The sequence below is a fragment of the Bos grunniens genome, chromosome 27 (assembly GCF_055505025.1).
Source record: "Bos grunniens cultivar Pamir isolate PY7600 chromosome 27, Bosgru_T2T1.0, whole genome shotgun sequence".
NCBI lineage: Eukaryota > Metazoa > Chordata > Mammalia > Artiodactyla > Bovidae > Bos > Bos grunniens.
Genome location: NC_141191.1, coordinates 26,647,152 through 26,663,192, shown reverse-complemented (window position 1 = coordinate 26,663,192; position 16,041 = coordinate 26,647,152). Strand labels below are relative to the sequence as shown.

Genomic DNA, 16,041 nt, shown 5'->3' with positions numbered 1-16,041 from the left:
CTGGACTGGGTACCCTTTCCCTTCTCCAGGGGATCCCCAGAGATGGAACCCAGGTTTCCCACATTGCAGGCAGATTCTTTACCAGCTGAGCCACAAGGAAAGCCCAAGAATACTGGAGTGGGTAGCCTATCCCTTCTCCAGGATATCTTCCCGACCCGGGAATTGAACCTGGGTCTCCTGCATTGCAGGCAGATTCTTTACCAACTGAGCTATCAGTTCAGTTCAGTTCAGTCACTCAGTCGTGTCTGACTCTGTGACCCCATGAACCACAGCACACCAGGCCTCCCTGTCCATCACCAACTCCTGGAGTCCATCCAAACCCATGTCCATTGAGTTGGTGATGCCATCTAACCATCCCATCTTCTGTCGTCCCCTTCTCCTCCTGCCCTTGATCTTTCCCAGCAACAGGGTCTTTTCAAAGGAGTCAGCTCTTCGCATCAGGTGGCCAATGTATTGGAGTTTCAGCTTCAACATCAATCCTTCCAATGAACACCCAGGAGTGATCTCCTTTAGGATGGACTGGTTGGATCTCCTTGCAGTCCAAGGGACTCTCAAGAGTCTTCTCTAACACCACATTTCAAAAGCATCAATTCTTCAGCACTCAGGGAAGCTCAAAAAGATAGTCTTAACACAAACAAACAAGTAAAAAACACTGAACAATTGTTTAGTAGTAGTGTGACAACCTCCATTCTACTTTTTGTCTCTGTAAGTCTGACTACTCTATATACCTCATGGAATTGGAATCACACAGTATTTGTCCTTTTGTGACCAGCTTATCTCACTGAGCATAATGTCTTCAAGGTTCAACCATGTTGCAGCGTGTGTCAGAATGTTCTTTCTTTTTAAGACTGAATAATATTGCATTGTGTATATTTTGTCTATCTGATTATCTCATAATTCTTTTTTAACTGTTTTATTTCCATCTTTATTTAGAAATTCACTGAATTCTTTAGGGGCAAAAGGCCACATAGAAATAGTGATATTATAAAACCCAAAGAGACAAGGAATCTAAGAATCAACTGACAGAATATAAATGCTTTGTAAGATCATTTTAGGAACTCCAACAATCCAAAGTCAACCACTTCAAAAATAAAAACAAACTGCTTGGGAATCCCTGGGAGTCCAGTGGTCAGGGCTCAGTGCTTTCACTGCCATGGGTCTGGATTCAATCCTTGGTCAGGAAACTAAGATCCCACAAGCCATGCATTGTGGCCAAAGAAACAAACAAAACCAAACCAAAAACATGCTACCTTCCACAGGACCAGTTTGGTGGATACGGTAATCTGCCCCACAGTCCAACATCATTGCAGAGTGCTCTGAACCAGTGAGCCAGGCTCTGTGTGCCCAGCTTGGCTGGCTGGGAATGAGGACTGTGCTCTGGCATGTTGATTCAGTGCCCTTGGCAGGGGCACTGCCAGTGTTTGTTCCCACACAGAATTTCCCAATACATCTGAAGTCAGCCTGTAGAGCAACAAGATGCCGTGAGCCTGCATGGTCATTAAGTCACTTCTAATGCAGTCTCTTGAAAGACTATGTAAATATCAGAGAGTCAAATGGGAATAGATATTTTGCATTATTGATGTCAGACAGGAAATGAAAATCTGAAGGTTCTGAACTCATTGTAGTTAATTATATATTAACAGGGTTGGAATATTGGAATTACAGTTCTAGGACTTCCCAACTTCTTTCCAACCTACTCTTTAAAAATATTATACTAAGGTCAACATCAGGATCATATATTAACATTTATGAAATTTAAAATATATTTTCCTTTTTTTTTTTGGCTGTGCCAGACAGTATGTGGGATATTAGTTCCCAGACCAGAGCTTAAACCTGAGCCCCCTGTATTGAAAACAGAATCTTAACTATTGAACCTCCAGGGAAGTCCTTGAAATATTTTAATTACATTGACTAAACCAACAAATTGTGTGGTTACAAAATTTTCACCATTGACTTGAAATATATTGTTGTTGTTCAGTCACAAAGTCATGTCTGATTCTTTATGACCCCATGGACTGCAGCCAGGCTGCAGGCTCCTCTGTCCTCCACTATCTCCTGGAGATTACTCAGATTCATGTCCATTGAGTGGGTGATGCCATCCAACCATCTCATCCTCTGTTGTCCCCTTCTCTTTTTGCCTTCAATCTTTCCCAGCATCAAACTCTTTTCCAATGAGTTGGCTCTTTGCATCAGGTGGCCAAAGTATTGGAGCTTCAGCTTTGGCATCTTCCAATTTTCTCTCTTCCAATGAATATTCAGGGTTGATTTCCTTTAGGAGTGACTGGTTTGATCTCCTTGCAGTCCAAGGGACTCTCAAGAGTCTTCTCCAGCACTGAAATTCAAAAGCATCATTTTTTCGGTGCTCAGTTCCTTTATGGTCCAACTCTCACATCCATACATGACTACTGGAAAAACCATTCTTTTGACTATGTGGACCTTTGTTGGCAAAGTGATATCTCTGCTTTTTAATATGCTGTATAGGTTTGTCATAGCTTTCCTTCCAAGGAGCAAAAGTCTTAATTTCATGAAATATAATTGATAGTTAACTTTTTTTTTTGAAGTATACTTGATTTACAATGCTGTATTAGTTTCAGAGGTACAGCGAAGTGATTCAGTCATATATATATATACACGCACACATATGTATATATATTTTTTCATATTTTTTTTACCTTATATATATATACCATAAAATATTGCGTTGAGTTCCTTGTGCTATACAGTAGGTCCTTGTTGGTTGTCCATCTTATATACAGTAGTGTATATCTTTAATCCCAAACTCCCAATTTATCCCTCCCCCCCACTACTTTCCCCTTTGGTAACCATAAATTTGTTTGCTATGTCTGTGGGTATATTTCTGTTTTGTATATAAGTTAATTTGTATCATTTTTTGTTTTAATAAGCTTTCTGTATTTTGTTCTCTTGTACATATGTATCTATACAGACCCTTCCTGTCACAAAATGCCTTATATATGAGAGAGGAAATTAATAATATTCACTTCATCTTCTAATATTATTATTGGGAGAAATAATATTTACCAATTTGAAGTCTAAGTAAACCAAGCATGATATAAAATACAGTTCTCTAGTTGTACTGCTGCTGCTGCTGCCAAGTCGCTTCAGTTGTGTCTGACTCTGTGCGACCCCATGACGGCAGCCCATCAGGCTCCAGCGTCCCTGGGATTTTCAAGGCAAGAACACTGGAGTGGGTTGCCATTGCCTTCTCCAATGCATGAAAGTGAAAAGTGAAAGTGAAGTCGCTCAGTCGTGTCCGACTCTTAGCGACCCCATGGACTGCAGCCGTATCCAAAATATGCCTAAATGGAGAATCATGGAATATTAATGTTGAATGGAATGTGAAATTTCTGTAACTCGGGGATACATCCCTTTGGATACATGAATTGAGAATCAAGTGAAAGCTATGGATCTTCTCTCTCAAAAAATGCATATAATTTTTCTTATAATTTCATGTGTTTATGGACCATCTGATACCTCAAGGATCTAGTATAATTCATTTCCTTTCTTTTATGCTTAATGGAATTGAGAGTCATGGTGACTAAGTGTCCTGCCCACAGCTACAGATTGAAGTAGGATAGAGAGTTCACTCGGAGAAGGCAATGGCACCCCACTCCAGTACTCTTGCCTGGAAAATCCCATGGATGGAGGAGCCTGGTAGGCTGTAGTCCATGGGGTCGCTAAGAGTCAGACACGACTGAGCAACTTCCCTTTCACTTTTCACTTTCATGCATTGGAGAAGGAAATGGCAACCCACTCCAGTGTTCTTGCCTGGAAAATCCCAAGGACGGGGGAGCCTGGTGGGCTTCCGTCTATGGGGTCGCACAGAGTCGGACACGACTGAAGCAACTTAGCAGCAGCAGAGAGTTCACTCCAAATGATTTTTACTATCTTGGTTATGAAATTCCTAAGCAAATGATTGATGTGAGCAGCCTCACTGGGCCCAAGGTATCACTCACCCAGCTTCTGACAGTGCCTCAAATTTTCACACGTGGGGGGTTTCAGGTAACACCCAGCCCTTGGTATCTGAGGGGGCATTGGTTCCAGGAGCCCCATGCATAAGAGACCCATGGATGCTCAAGTCCCTTATATTAAATGAAGTATTTGCACATTACAGACACACATTCTCCCTTATACTTTAATTCTTCTCTGCTGCTGTGGCTAAGTTGCTTCAGTCATGTCCAACTCCATGCAACCCCATAGACGGCAGCCCACCAGGCTCCCCCGTCCCTGGGACTCTCCAGGCAAGAACACTGGAGTGGGTTGCCATTTCCTTCTCCAATGCATGAAAGTGAAAAGTGAAAGTGAAGTCGCTCAGTCTTGTCTGACTCTTCGAGACCCCATGGACTGCAGCCTACCAGGCTCCTCTGTCCGTGGGATTTTCCAGGCAAGAGTATTGGAGTGGGGTGCCATCGCTTTCTCCATTAATTCTTCTCTAGATTACTTATATTAACCAACACAATGCAAATAAATGCATGTACATGACAAATTCAAGTTTTGTTTTTTGGATGTGGAATCTGAGGATACGGAAAGCCTGACTGCACTTGTATTAACATAGACAAGACATTAAGCGCTGCCCTGCATCCAAATGCCAGGTTAAGGCACCCAGAGGATGACCAGGGTCACTCACCCAGACTCTCTCTAAGGCTGAATTCTCCTTTGGGACTCTTGGACTCCTAATCTGTTGTTGTCTTTGAGGCTTTTATGCATTTGCCTTTTCTAATGACCAGCTCTGTAGAACATGGAAGAAAAGAGGCTAGAGAAATCTGACGTCAAAAAAGGAGGGGGGGGGGCAGAAAACTCTCTTTACCCAGATTAAAACTAAGCAAAGGCAGCATTTTCAGAAATTGAACTGATTCAAATTTTTTTGTAGCCAGAAGTGAGAGTTCTGGGAATTTTTTTTTTGGCGGGAGTTGGCGGGGGTTGGGGGTGGGGGGATGTTTTGTATTGAATTACGAGGCAATGTATTCTCAATATTTTTGAAATGTATTTTAAAATACCAGCTTTATGGGTCTCATGCAATTAACCTGGGGAAATTGCACATGCTAAATAAAGGTTGCACAAAGGGCAAGAAGGAAGCTTAGATCCGTATTCCAGGAAAGAGGGGGTATTTCCTTGTGAACATACTTGCTCTCAAACAAATCACAAACTGAAATATAGAAACATAATCTTAACTATAACTTAAATATAACAAGCACTTTTGTGATTGCTTGAGCAAAACATATGTACTTTTTTGCATGACTTTCTTTTGAAATATAACTTATTCTAATGACAAAGATAATACCTATTATAGAAAATTTGGAAAAAAATTTGTAATTCCAGGTAAAAAAATTTTTTTTCCAATTCAGGTAACAGCTACTGACAATTTGATGTATTTTCTCTGATATTGTCAGGCTTTTTTCTGTAAAGGTCCATTTATACTTCCTACCCCCTACCCCAAACATACACACATATACATGTAGGTACTAGAATTGAGCAGAGCCCTATGGGGCCTTCCTGCCATACCTCCCCCTCATCTCTGCCCCCCAACCCTGTCCTCCTCTGCTTGCCTCATGTTTGTAGAAAAAATTTAGCCTCCTAAGCCTTCCCTGAGTTCCAAAGAATATATTAAATCACAGAAATGAGAAAATGCAGAAAGGAAAACAGTCAAGCAAGACAAAATAATAATAGTTTAGGTCCATTACACAAAGTCAAGGACCTTTAGTTCCTCCTCAAGGACTATAGATAATATTTTGAGACAAATCCTTTGGGCTGTTTTACAGATACTGAAACCTACACCAAGTGGAAGAAGTTAACTACTTATTGACCACAATTGCGTAGACCCCAGACCATGTGAAACCAGCAAATTGATAATGTTGAGTCCAATTACCTCACCACCAAGCTATCAGAAGAATGTCCATGAGCTGATCACGTACCCCATAGCTCTCTTCCTCACCCTGTCTTTAAAAACCTTTCCCTGAAACCCATCAGCAAGTTCAGGCCTTATGAGCACTAGCTGCCTGAACTCCTTGCTTGGTTTCCCACAGTAAATGGTGCACTTTCCTTCGCCACAACCCAGTGTCAGTAGGTTGACTTTACTTGGGAATGGACCCTAATTTGTTTTGGTAATAGTATGTGTGTATGTATTGGGTTGGGGCTTCCCTGGTGGCTCAGTGGTAAGGAATCTGCATGCCAGTGCAGGAGACATAGGTTCAATCCCTGGGTGAGGAAGATCCCTGAGGAAGGAAATGGTAACCCACTCCAGTATTCTTGCTTGGGAAATCCCATGGACAGCGGAGCCTGGCAAACTGCAGTCCATGGGGTCGCAGAAGAGCTGGACATGACCTAGTGACTAAACAACAGAGACAAATGTATTGATTTGGTCAAAAAGTTCATAACAGCTCATGGAAAAACCTGAACAAAAGTTTGGCCAACCTAGTATTTACATTAACATGAGGTAATGCTTATATGAAGAACTGTATATTTTCAACAAATGTTATGACATAGGTATTTTTTAAGTTCTTAAATTTTCTTGGAGAGCAATTTCTAACGGCTACATAGATTCTATTATATATGCATGCCAACATTTACTTAACTGTTGGAAATCAGGATGTTTTCAGTTTTCCCAACTGGATATCCTTGGATATGGATATTTGAGGGCCATATCTACCTTTAGAAGAATTCCCCTGGGTAGAATATTTCTTAAGGATTTTTCTACATATTATTAAGTGCCCTGAATGAAATTGTACCAATATTGTATTAGCTGTAATAACCTGAAAGTACCCCATTTTTTCCTATTAATATTGCATGTTAAAACATTTTTTTCTTTTTTTGCTTTTACTTTTTATTATACCTGCATGAAATGATGGATGCTAACTAAACTTATTGTGGTAATCATTCATAATATAAGTCAAACTGTTGTGCTGTACACATTAAATTTATATAGTGATATGTATATGTATAAATTATATCGCAACAAAACCGAAAAAATTATATACACACTGTATGCCAATTTTATAGGCTAAATATGGTATCCTATTTTAATTTGCATTACTTTGATTACTCTGGAGTTTAAACTATTTTTAAAATATATTCATTACCTATTTGTATTTCTTCTAGTGTAAACTATTTTCCTTGCCTTTAAAAAATTAGTTTATTCATCATTTGCAAACTGATCTGCAAGAATTCCTTGTATTTGTTTAAATAAAAACCCCATATTGTATGTGTTGAAAATATTTCCTATTTGTCATTTTCTTTAGCTTATGTTGGCACTTTTTTCCTCCAGTGTATCATGAAATGTCACCTGTGCTCCCAAATTGATTTGAGCTGAACTATTTTACAGTGGGCACAGGTCTTGTCACATTTATCTGTTGAGATGAGTGGTGGCAGGGCCACAGCAGATTTGAGGTGTTAAAGCTGGAGTTTGGGGATTGAACTCTGTAGCACACCTGACTTTTTCAGAAATTCCAACACTAATTGTCGAGATTATACATTTTCTCAGTAAATACCCCAATTTTAGTTTTGAAAACAGTCACAAGATAGAATCTGGTTATATTGGTCTGTGTCTTTTTAGATGCTTCTTAAACTGACTTTGAGCAGTTAGATGGCTGGCTGCGGTCAGGAAGGATCCTGGTACCCACTTGAATTACGACTGCTTTTCTGTCTGCTTTTGGCTGGGCAGCCTTGGCCTCAAGCCTCTCTCCTTCTTGCTCTTATTGCATTTCCTTGAAAGGCTGCAAGAATGGAACACACTTTATCATCTTCTCTTTTGTTTCCAGGACTACCCACTTCTCACCCCATCTGCTTTGACAACCGTTTCCTTGAGCATGGTCTGTAACTTGCAGACTCACTTCCAGAAAACAGTTTCTCTGCTAAGAGTGCTTTGGTTTCAAGGAAGAGAAACCAATTCAAGGGTGTTGTAGCAAAAGCTCAGACTCAAGAATGCCAGGCAAGAAATCAAAGTGCTGAAAAACCAAGAATTATGCTCTCTCACTAATATCTGTGGTCGTTTCACTTCTGCCTTTTTCTTTCTTGGTGAACCGGATTTCCTCTGTTCCCAAGTCTCTCTGATAGTCTAAGATAACAGCTCAAGGTTTCCAGTGTAACACCTGGACCCACAGAAAGACTGACTTTCATACTTTTGGTCCTGAATGATAGCAGAATATCTCACCCTAGCATATGCCACTTTGGCATAGTTATTATTTTGAGCTGAAGGCAGTTGAAAAGCAGATATGAGAAAAATCTGTCTTCCCCCTGATTTGCCAACATCCAGTGAAGTTCCTTAAAAAAAAGTCTTTTCTCTGCTTCTTTTCTATTTAATATTTTTTGAGCATGACCAAAATGAACCCTTGTTAATTCATCAAAAATGCTGACAATACTAAGGAAAAGGAGGACACATAGTTTCAAAAGTGTCCCTTCCCTACCAGGAAGGACAAAGGTTAATCCTTGTAGGCAACTTTAGACCCTTATCAATGGAGAAGGTATGGACCTAAATGTTCATAACACACCCTCCCATCACCCACAAGACTGGTCTGCCCTGTACCTTTCTTATGTCTTCAACTGGAGATGCTGTATAAGCCACCATTCAAAGCCACCGTTTTGAATGACTCCTTTTCCCTTGGGTTTCTCCCATGTATGCGTGCATGTGCTTAGTCACTCCATCATGTTCGACTCTGCAACCCCATGGATGGTAGCCTGAGGGCTCCTCTGTCCGTGGGGGTTCTCCAGGCAAGAATACTGGAGTGGGTTGCCATGCCCTCCTCCAGGGGATCTTCCCAACCCAGGTATCGAACCCAGGTCTCCCACATTGCAGGTGGATTCTTTGCCGTCTGAGCTACCAGGGAAGACCTCTCCCATGTATACGTGAGGTATATGTGTTAATAAACTTCTGTTTGCTTTTCTCTTATTAATCTGTCTTTTATTACAGGGTTTTAGCTAAGAACACAGAAGTAGAGGGGAAATTGTTTTTCCTCCCCTACAAAGCTCAATGGGTATGATAAAGCTCCAGTAATCTAATTGGTTTACTTTGGGGCACAATGTCATTTAATTTGTACATCATGTTAAACTTTTTTAAACAAAAATTTATTTTTAAAACACCAAAGTAAGAAAAAAAGAATAAATTTAATATTCTGCACTAGAACATTACCCAAACTCCTAATATATAAACTTAATACTCTTCATTTTGAAAATGTAAAGTACATGTTAATGTAACAGCCTTCAAGAACCGCAAGACCATCCCTTGTGGCTGAGCTGGTAAAGAATCCACCTGCAATGCAGGAGACTTGGGTTGGGAAGATCCTTTGGAGAAGGGAAAGGCTACCCACTCCAATATTCTGGCCTGGATAATTCCATGGACTGTATAGTCCATGGGGTTGCAAAGAGTCAGGCACCACTGAGTGACTTTCACCTTCTTTTGTCTCTGAAGAGCCATTGTGGTGCAAGGACAAAGGAACGAAATTGAGGCATCTGCTAGACTTCCATCAAATCTGCTCTGAAAATTTTGAAATAGACAATATCTTTGTAACTGATGAGAGGTCCTTGGCTTTTGAAGACTGTCTTAATCAGCAGTAGACAATGCTTTATTTTTATACCTTGACAAAGACAACAGAGACAGAAGCCTCCTCAAATTATCTCATATCCAGGCACACTGCACAATCTTACATAAGTATGTGCTGAATTAATAATGAAGTTATGACTGACCATGATGCTTGTTTCATGACGTGCCATCATCCCTATTGTTTGTGCACCATTTTTCCAAGTTACGTCACCATTTCTCCAAGTTACGTCACCATTTCATGTTATAAAGTGGAGCAGGTAGGGAGTCATGTTTTATTGTTCTACAGAAGAGTAAATAGAAACTTTTTTTAGAATGCAAGAGTAATAAAGTATCAGGAAGAATATAAATGGTGACTTTGGCTTCCTTGTCTTTTAATAAATACATGAATTTATCATGTTGTTGTTGTTTAGTAGCTAAGTCATGTCCGACTCTTTGTGACCCCATGGACTGCAGCATCCAGGCTTCCCTGTCCTTCACTATGTCCCTTCACTATTACTTTTATTATAATGATCATCAAAATTACAGTTCTTTGAGGACTTCAGATTTGTGATGCTATGCTGTGCTTTATATTATGTGTTATGGTAGACTTTATTTCTACTATGTCATGGTAGACTTAGTTTATATTTTAGAAATATAATGTTTCTCAAGGAAGAAGCAACATCCCAGATGTCATTTATTTAAAAGCCAGCAGTTAACTAAATTTGTTTTTTAAATGGGAAATACTTTGCAAAATTGTGCAGAGAGAAGGACGATCTGAAACCATTTGTCTCTGTCACTGAATCTCACGAACATTTCAGACCAGTAACTAAGACTCCACTGCCACGGCTATGCAGCTTGTGCACTGCACATACCACCCTTGGAGGCAGGGACCAGAAGCTGAAACCACATGATTCTCCTAGGTCTAGCAGGGTGGTGCACTGTTCCACTTTTCACAAAGGCACACCATATGGTGGCTCCCTGTCCATGGCTTACCTTCCACCTGAGGCACTAAATTTGGGGGGAACAAACTCTGCTCCCCATCCTCCCCACCTGGTGCTCAAAGTGCCAAGTGAGCTATGGTTAGTTTCATTTGTCGTAACTACTTAACAGATGTTTTTCATTTATCCTTCACTGGAATGATTTTCCTCCATTTTCTCATAAAGAGGATGTTTGCACCAGGATTGGGGGTGGTGTGATGTGTTTGGGGAGAATGCTATTTACAGACCCCTGGGGCAAGTTCTGGAATTCTAGGTAACATTGCTGCAAATCCTTTGACTCTCAGTGAAATTGCCTAGATCCTGCAGACGATCTTCAGCTGAAAGTACTTCCAACGGATGCTAAAAATACATGGCAGTTTATTTTCCTCAGTAGGGAGCATATGTGTTCCCACTTGACCTGGAAACACAAAGAGATCCGATGTTAAATTTAATGCTGCCTATTCCAAGATAAATTTGTTTTCTGGAGAGCAAGGGAAAGAAAAAACAACACCCATATTGATATAATTTTTCTTTTGCTCTCTGGGGGAGACAGTGCCTTGAACACATTTTTTATGTTCCCTGTTGGTAAATGACCATTCTCAGACTTCCTAGCCATTGCTGATATAAACTGGCTTGCATACAAATCAGATGGAGAGTCCAAGGCAGATTTATTAAATATGGGGAAAGCGGGGGAGATGGGGTGAGGAAAGTTTGATTTTTTTTTCCTACCCAAACAAAAATGTCAGATTCTTTGTATCTAACCTTAGCTTGATAATTCAGGTTTCCATCGTTTTCTTTCTTTTAATGCTCTTCTTAAAAGACAGAATCTGAAATGCCCTCTAATTGAAGTATAGATTTAATGGACATTTATATTAAATCCTTTCTCTCTAAAACAAAAAGCAAACAAATCAAACACAACTATGGATGGTGTAGAGATTCTGTTTCCTGCTGTAACACTGAATAACAGATGTTCAATCCAGTTCTTGTAGTTTGGGGATACTGTTTGTTTAGAGCTTTGGGTTGCCCAATATGACTTTCTTCAATATTGTAAGAGCAAAGTTCAGTTTCTACTGAAGATGAAGTGTCAGGCCTGCTCTCCAGCTGGTACCACTCTCTGCAGCTTTAAATACACTGTCCGCTGACGGTGAACTGAGACGCATCCCCCTCTCCCCCTGCCCAACCCCCTAAGAAACAGAACAGCGAATAAACATGAGCTTTGGACTCTGCCTTGTTTTGAGTCTCGATTTTGCCACTCATTAATTCTGTCCATCTGTAAAATGAGGATGATGATGGACCTGCTGTTCAAGGCTGTTGTGAAGGTTAAATGTAATACTATGTGAAACTCATATAGCACAGTGCCTGTGTACGCAGAAAATCTTGAATCCATGTTAGCTATTATTACCAGTGATGATTCTCAGATATGCCAGTTAGTTGTGCCCAGTATTAAAGAGTTAATCGACACCTCCTCAAAGATCCACTTCCTGAACTGACCCACATCAGTTCTTAAGGCTTGATTTCTAGCTTCTTCTTTGGGATAAGCCTAAAACCTTTTACAGAGGCATCGCTTCCTTTGTCCTCTCTGTTTTTTTCCCTTGATTTCTTCCTCTAACAAAACTAAGACAAGAAGGGTATTGTTGTTGTTTAGTCACTAAGTCATGTCTGACTTTTGCAATCCCATGGACTGTAGCCCAGAGGGTCCTCTGTCCATGGGATTTCCCAGGCAAGAATTCCAGAGTGGGTTGCTATTTCCTCTTCCAGGGGATCTTCCTGACCCAGGGATGGAACCTGTATCTCCTGCATTGTAGGTGGATTCTTTATGGATGAGCCACTGGGAAGTCCCAGGAAGGATATAGTCTGATGAAAATCATGGAAGTGGATTTTCCCTTATGACCTTTAACCAGATAGGAGACAGCATTTTTGTTATTGTTTATTTAAAGCAAAATATTCACTGGATCTAAATTGTAGGAAAGGAGAAATGTGGGAAGCCCTTTCCCTCTTGGCATGATAAAGACAGCATGTACTGGGGCCCTCCAGACTTCAAGGAGACAACTAAGTTAAATCCCCTCATTGCCCATCCTTGGGTCTCATTTACACTGAAATCTTAAGGAGTAGCCGCGTTTCCTTTTGAGACTAGATAGGTACGTTTGATAGTCCTAATATAGTTAGAACCTCAAGCCCATGAATGTCTTTTCTGATGAGTTAATAAGCATTTACAGGCCTGCCTCAGAGCTGCAGTGGGTTCAGTTCCCGACCACAGCAGTAAAGCAAATGTCACACACATTTTGGTTTCGCTGTGGATATGAAAGTTATGTTTCCACTATACTGTAGTCTATTAAGTGTGCAATAGCATTATGTCTACAAATAGTGTACAGATCTCTTCTTCTCCTGTACAAGGAAAATGTAATTTATGTCAGAAATAATGGTTCAAGTGAATGGGCTGTGTAGGTGTTCATTGGTGAATTTAGACTAAATAGGAAGTGATGTAAATTATACTTATTACACTGCTGGGAAATATATTAAATCCAGACAGCATTCAGACAATGCACAAGGAACTCATTGTGTTGAAGGAAATCAGGCAGCTTTGGTGGGAAGACAATGTACTATATGGTATGAAAACCATCGGTGGCCACTTGGGACTGAAATAACTTTTTAGGGAGTATGATTTTGTTCTAGCACTGAAATATTTTTCTTTTTTGATAAAGCACCGAGGTATTCTAGTCTTTTTTTAAACTAATTTTTATTGGAGTATGGGTGCTTTACAATGTGGTGTTAGTTTCTGCTGCACAGCAAAGTGAGCCAGTTATACACATACATTATGTGTGTGTGCTCAGTCGTATCTGACTCTTTGCAACCCTATGGACTATAGACCGCCAGGCTTCTCTGTCCATAGAATTTTCCAGGCAAGAATACTGGAGAAAGTTGCCATTTCCTCCTCCAGGGGATCTTTCTGACCCAGGGATCGGACTCACATCTCCTGCATTGCAGGTGGATTCTTTACCGTTGAGCCATCAGGGAAAGCCATATACATACATATATCCCCTCTTTTTTAGATTTTCTTCCCATTTAGGTTGCCATAGGGCATGGAGTAAAGTTCCCTGTGCTATACAGTATGTTCTCATACCTTAATTAAAAAAGTACTTTATTGTTAAAAAAATGCTAACCATCATCCAAGCCTTCAGCAAGTCATAATCTTTTTGCTGATGGAGGGTCTTGCCCTGATGTTGATGGCTGCTGACTAATCAGGGTGGTGGTTGCTGAAGGCTGGGGTGGCTGTGACAATTTCTTAAAATAAGACAACAGTGAAGGTTGCCAAATCAGTTGACTCTTCCTTTCACTTAACACTTTGAGGCCATTGTAAAGCTATTGAATAATAATTTCAATATTATTGTGTTTCAGGGAGGCCTGAGGAGAAGGAGGGAGATGGGGAAAGAGCTGGTCATTGGAACACTCAAAATATGCACATTTATTACGTTTACCATCTTATATGAGTTCTTGCCCTGAAATACTTACGAGAGTAACATCAAGCATTGCTGATCACCATAACAGATATAATAATAATTAAGTCTGGAATAGTGCATGGATTACCAGAAAGTGACTCGGAGACATGAAGTGAACAAATGCTGTAGGAAAAATGGTGCTCAAGGCAAGGATGCCACAAATCTTCAATTTGTAAAAAATGCAGTATCTGCAATGCACAATAAAGTGCAATAAAATGAGGTCAGCCTAAGTAAATACAGAAGTAAATAATACAGAACTATTTTGAAAGTCTAAAATAGCTGAAGCAAGTAAAATCCTGCATTTCTGTTAAGCTGCGTTTTCTGAACTCTTGAAAGGTAAAGGGAGAGCAAGATAAAGACGAAGTAGGTTCAGTAACTATACTAGTTCCCTAGGATTGCCCTGGTTTTAGGCATAGAACATCTCCTGTCCTGGAACACCCCTCAGTCTTGTGCACCCTGGGACATTTGGTCACCCTAAAATAAAGACCTCAGTTGTGGTTGGTGAAGTTAAAATTTAGTGCCAAGGGTACTTAGATGATTTTTTCCAAAGTATGCATCTTTAATATAAATAGAATAATATTAAAAAAACTCCATAAAAACCCTAATGACTACTTGCCGAGGAAGCTCTCCATATATAAGTGAATCCTGGACAGTTGTCCATGCACTTATAGCGATTCATTTGGTAGCACTTACTCTAATGGCAAACTTTTTTTTCCTAAAAGGAAATAATTAGCCTTTAGGGCATTCTTTTGGAAATCCAAATCTTAACACGACACCAAATATCCTACAGGAGAAGAAAGGAGAGTTTCCAAAGGAAACTGCTTAACACCTTCAGCGATGGGAAGTCAAGGAAAGGAAAGGGGAGGTGACCGTCCAGAGAGCTGAGCTGGGGACAGGTGGTGATGGGAGCCAGGTGACTGGGCCCAAGGAGGGACCAGCGGAGGGGCTGCAGACAGCTGGGCACCCCTTTGGTAAGATATGTGACAGGGAAAGGAAGTAAACCGAGGAGCCAGTAGCTGGGGGGTTTGTCAGTCAAGAAAAAATCTGTCAAGATGGAGGAAAGTGTGTCAAAGACAGCACAAAAGAAACCAGGGATGGAAAGCTTACTTGGAGCTTGTTGCTACCAAGAGGAGAGGACCCCTGATGCCTGGGCCATTCAGGTCGTTACTGACAAATATTTTAATGGAAGATTCTGGCCCATGTGCCCAGGGTCCTCCCTTCTGGCTTACCATATCTTTTAAGGCCCAGCTCAAGACTCCTCCTCTTCACATGTGGTCTCCCGTGCCTTTAAATGACTTGTGCCCTCGCAGAGGGTCTGGACTCAGGGCAAGCCAGTTGCAGTCATATGGCAGCAGCTAAAATGAAAACATTGTCAGAATAAGAAAGACAGGATAAATGTCAAGGCTTTAGAAAGTTGATAGCTTCAGGCCATGACATTGGGTAAATATCCAAGCAAGAAAACTTCAAGTAATCAAAGTTGCTTTTCTCCAAGCAGAGATTGTTCTCAACTTTTAGGAAAACCCCAACACATGCAGGGCCACCTAGTATTGGCAGAGTCTGGGGCAAAAGTACCAACAGAGGCCCATCTGTATAACACCTAATCTTAAACGAGCTACCTCAGGCCAACAAGCGTGGTACACCCACCTCCCTCTCTCCTAATCTGGGCTCTACCCAGCACAGCGAGGGCCCTTTGGGCTCAAGGACAATCAAGCTCCATCCACACCGTGAGGATGTTCACATCAACAACTCCTGAATGACGGTGAAATGTTGCCTGCTTTCTCCAAGCAGGCTTCAGGGTGTTTGCACTGGGCATTCAGGGTCCTTCATATCGAGTGTGTTCTAGAAGGCTGATGGACCATGTCCATCAACCTCTTGGCCCATCAGAAACTTTACAGCAGGTGGTAGAACGTCACAAGAGGAGGACCAGCTTGTGTGCCAAGGCCAGGATCCTTCTTGCCCGAGTTTAATAACTATACTAGACACACTACCTTTTTTCCAGTTATATTTGATCATTGCATTCTCCTGATCTGACTTTCAA

General features: G+C 40.8%; 1 long non-coding RNA gene across 2 annotated transcripts; it reads right to left on the bottom strand.

The window, feature by feature from the left end:
* Positions 1-2,131: 2,131 nt before the first annotated feature.
* LOC147343671 (uncharacterized) lies at positions 2,132-15,359 on the bottom strand. Of its 2 annotated transcripts, none has more exons than XR_015155976.1 (2): positions 15,233-15,358; positions 2,132-2,332 (listed from the first exon to the last, which is right to left on the bottom strand). It is a non-coding gene; the product is annotated as an uncharacterized LOC147343671 (long non-coding RNA). The 2 variants fall into 2 exon arrangements; XR_015155975.1 differs by lacking the exon at positions 2,132-2,332 and adding an exon at positions 10,196-10,924 and having other exon boundaries at positions 15,233-15,359.
* Between the last annotated feature and the right edge of the window lie 682 nt (positions 15,360-16,041).